The sequence below is a fragment of the Tachyglossus aculeatus genome, chromosome 4 (genome assembly GCF_015852505.1).
Source record: "Tachyglossus aculeatus isolate mTacAcu1 chromosome 4, mTacAcu1.pri, whole genome shotgun sequence".
In the NCBI taxonomy this organism is placed as follows: domain Eukaryota; kingdom Metazoa; phylum Chordata; class Mammalia; order Monotremata; family Tachyglossidae; genus Tachyglossus; species Tachyglossus aculeatus.
Window position 1 is genome coordinate 50,799,303 of NC_052069.1, and position 3,411 is coordinate 50,802,713.

At 44.6% G+C, this 3,411-nt stretch overlaps 1 non-coding gene across 1 annotated transcript; it reads left to right on the plus strand.

Annotated features, from left to right (window-relative positions):
• The first annotated feature begins 468 nt into the window (after window positions 1–468).
• On the plus strand, window positions 469–606 carry LOC119927634. The gene has a single exon (XR_005450619.1). It is a non-coding gene; the product is annotated as a small nucleolar RNA SNORA7 (small nucleolar RNA).
• The last annotated feature ends 2,805 nt before the right edge of the window (window positions 607–3,411 follow it).

A 3,411-nucleotide genomic window follows, 5' to 3' on the forward strand; every position in this document is an offset into this window, starting at 1 on the left:
TGTGGGGAAGGGAAGGAGGTAAGATGCGGGGGATGGAGAGGGGTCGAGGGGGAGAGGAAGGAAGGGGCTCAGTCTGGGAAGGCCTCCTGGAGGAGGTGAGCTCTCAGCAGGGCCTTGAAGGGAGGAAGAGAGCTAGCTTGGCGGATGGGCAGAGGGAGGGCATTCCAGGCCCGGGGGATGACGTGGGCCAGGGGTCGATGGCGGGACAGCGTGGCTCCGTGGAAAGAGCACGGACTTTGGAGTCAGAGGTCATGGGTTCAAATCCCAGCTCCGCCAGTTGTCAGCTGTGTGACTTTGGGCAAGGCATTTAACTTCTCTGGGCCTCAGTTACCTCATCTGTAAAATGGGGATTAAGACTGTGAGCCCCCCGTGGGACAACCTGATCACCTTGTAACCTCCCCAGCGCTTAGAACAGTGCTTTGCACATAGTAAGCGCTTAATAAATGCCATTATTATTATTACGGAAATGCCCTCTCAGGATTGCACCTGGAGAGTTTCCAGTCCTCTACCAGCCTCGGCTATGGGAGGGAGAGTGAAGCAGAGGCCTACCTATTCCATTCCTAGCTTGGCCAGTGGCTAGCGGGTGGAAGGCAATCTGCTACAAGTCAAAATTCACCCGCGCTGGACAGCAGCAGCAGGGGAGAGAGTCGAGGGTGAAGACTCGAGTTTACTGCGTGGAAGGCGGCAATGGTAAACCACTTCTGGATTTTTACCAAGAAAACTCTATGGATACACTACCACAACGATTGCAGATGGAGAACGGGGGGTTCTGGGAGAGAACCCATGGTGTCGGTATGGGTCAGCAATGACTTGATGGCATATGACAAGACCCATGAAAATATTGTAGTACCCCCGTTATCGTCCTTTGCCCTGTTCGTGGCTCAGTGGAAAGAACCCAGGATTTGGAGTCAGAGGTCATGGGCTCAAATCCCAGCTCAGCTGTGTGACTTTGGGCAAGTCACTTCACTTTTCTGTGCCTCAGTTACCTTATCTGTAAAATGGGGATTGACTGTGAGTCCCCCGTGGGACAACTTGATCACCTTGTAGCCTCTCCAGCACTTAGAACAGTGCTTTGCACATACTAAGCGCTTAATAAATGCCATCATTTTTTTGGAGAAGCAGCGTGGCTCAGCGGAAAGAGCACAGGCTTGGGAGTCAGAGGTCATGGGTTCTAATCCCGGCTCCACCACTTGTCTGCTGTGTGACTTTGGGCAAGTCACTTAACTTCTCTGAGCCTCAGTTACCTCATCTGTAAAATGGGGATTAAGACTGTAAGCCCCACGTGGGACAACCTGATCACCTTGTATCCCCCCCAGTGCTTAGAACAGTGCTTTGCACATAGTAAGTGCTTAATAAATGCTATTATTATTAGTAGTAATAGTATTCTCTGAGCCTCAGTTACCTCATCTGTAAAATGGGGATTAAGACTGTGAGCCCCACGTGGGACAACCTGATCACCTTGTATACCCCCAGCGCTATCTTCATTATTATTCTGATTATAATTATTAGATTATAAATTACTTGAAGACAGGGACTGTGTCCTCTAACTTCATTGTTCTCTCTCAAGCGCTCACTACAGTACTTGGAATTATCACAGAGTAGCAGTTCAATAAATCCAGTTCATTGAGGTGGGAATTGCTTGAACACTAATGACTGGGAGGAGAAAGCTACGTCTTCAGTGTTGCCTAGTGGCAAGATCACAGGCTTGGGAGTCAGGGGTCGAGGGTTCTAATCCCAGCTCCCCCACTTGTCTGCTGTGTGACTTTGGGCAAGTCACTTAACTTCTCTGTGTCTCAGTTTCCTCATTTGTAAAATGGGGATTGAGACTGTGAGCCCCACATGGGACAACCTGATTACCCTGTATCTACCCCAGCACTTAGAACATTGCTCGGCACATAGTAAGCACTTAGAAAATCCATAATAATAATAATAATCATCATCATCATCACTATTATTATTGTTATTATTATGTTACTGTCAGCAGGACCTATGTTTGAGTTAGAACTATTTGGAATTCCTCCTCCATACTACTTTGAAGCACTTTATTTCTAGCTAAAATTTATGCCGTTTAACTTGGGTGTAGCTGATTATTTTGTGTATCTTCAGTGCCTTAATTTCATCCCATCAGGCATTACTCACCTGAAACAGTATCATTTTCCAGCATTAATTCTAAATCCGATTCCAGTCCTAGTATATTCCCTTACAAGATATTATTTACTTCAGTGTGTTTCAGTGTTTTTATTTTATTTTATTTTATTTTCATTTTATTTTGTTAATATGTTTTGTTTTGTTCTCTGTCTCCCCTTCCTAGACTGTGAACTGACTGTTGGGTAGGGACCATCTCTCTGTGTTGCCAACTTGTACTTCCCAAGCGCTTAGTACAGTGCTCTGCACGCGGTAAGTGCTCAATGAATATGATTGAATGAATGAATGAATGAATGTACTAACTGTCCCTCTCCAAGCTGCTCCATCCTCACTCACGAAGTAGTGGCCAGCATAGTTTTCTGAGTTCTTTGCCAAAGAAGAATTAAGTTTATTTATTCATCTTATTTTCAGTTTTCATAGAGTAGCTGCGTGGCTTAATGGGAAGAGCAAGGTTTTGGGAGTCAGAGGACATGGGTTCTAATCCTGACTCTGCCATTTCTTTGCTGTGTGACCTTGGGGCAAGCCACCTAACTTCTCTGTGCTTCAGTTACCTCATCTGTAAAATGGGGATTGAAACTGTGAGCCCCACGTGGGGCAACCTGATTACCCTGCATCTACCCCAGTGCTTAGAACAGTGCTTGGCACATAGTAAGCACTTAGCAAATACTATCATTATTATCACTAATATAATTATTACTTTTTGTAATATTTCTTAAATAAAGAGAGGACGTTGAATTGACAAAAAATGGGTGTGAACCAATGGTGGGTGGGGACCAGAGAATATCTAGGGAAATGAAGAAGAAAGGGGAAAGAGTGGCAACAAACCCAAGAATAAGTGTGATCCAAGAGTGGTAACATAAAAGACTGTTTATCCTCATTACAGACTAGTTTTGACATGGTGCGCTTAGAGTGGATCTTTGAATAAGGGAAGGGTTCCCTCCAGCCCATTCCCACAGCATGTATCTATATATCTGTAATTAATTAATTAATTAGTTAATTAATTAATTAGTTAATTTGCATATTTACTTATATTAACGACTCTCTCCCCCTCTAGACTGTGAGCTCGTTGTGGACAGGAAAGTGTTGGTTTGTTGTTATACTGTAATAATGGTATTTATTAAGCGCTTACGATGTGCAAAGCACTGTTTTAAGTGCTGGGGAGGTTACAAGGTGATCAGGTTGTCCCACGGGAGCTCACAGTCTTAATCCCCATTTTACAGATGAGGGAACTGAGGCACAAAGAAGTTAAGTGACTTGCCCAAAGTC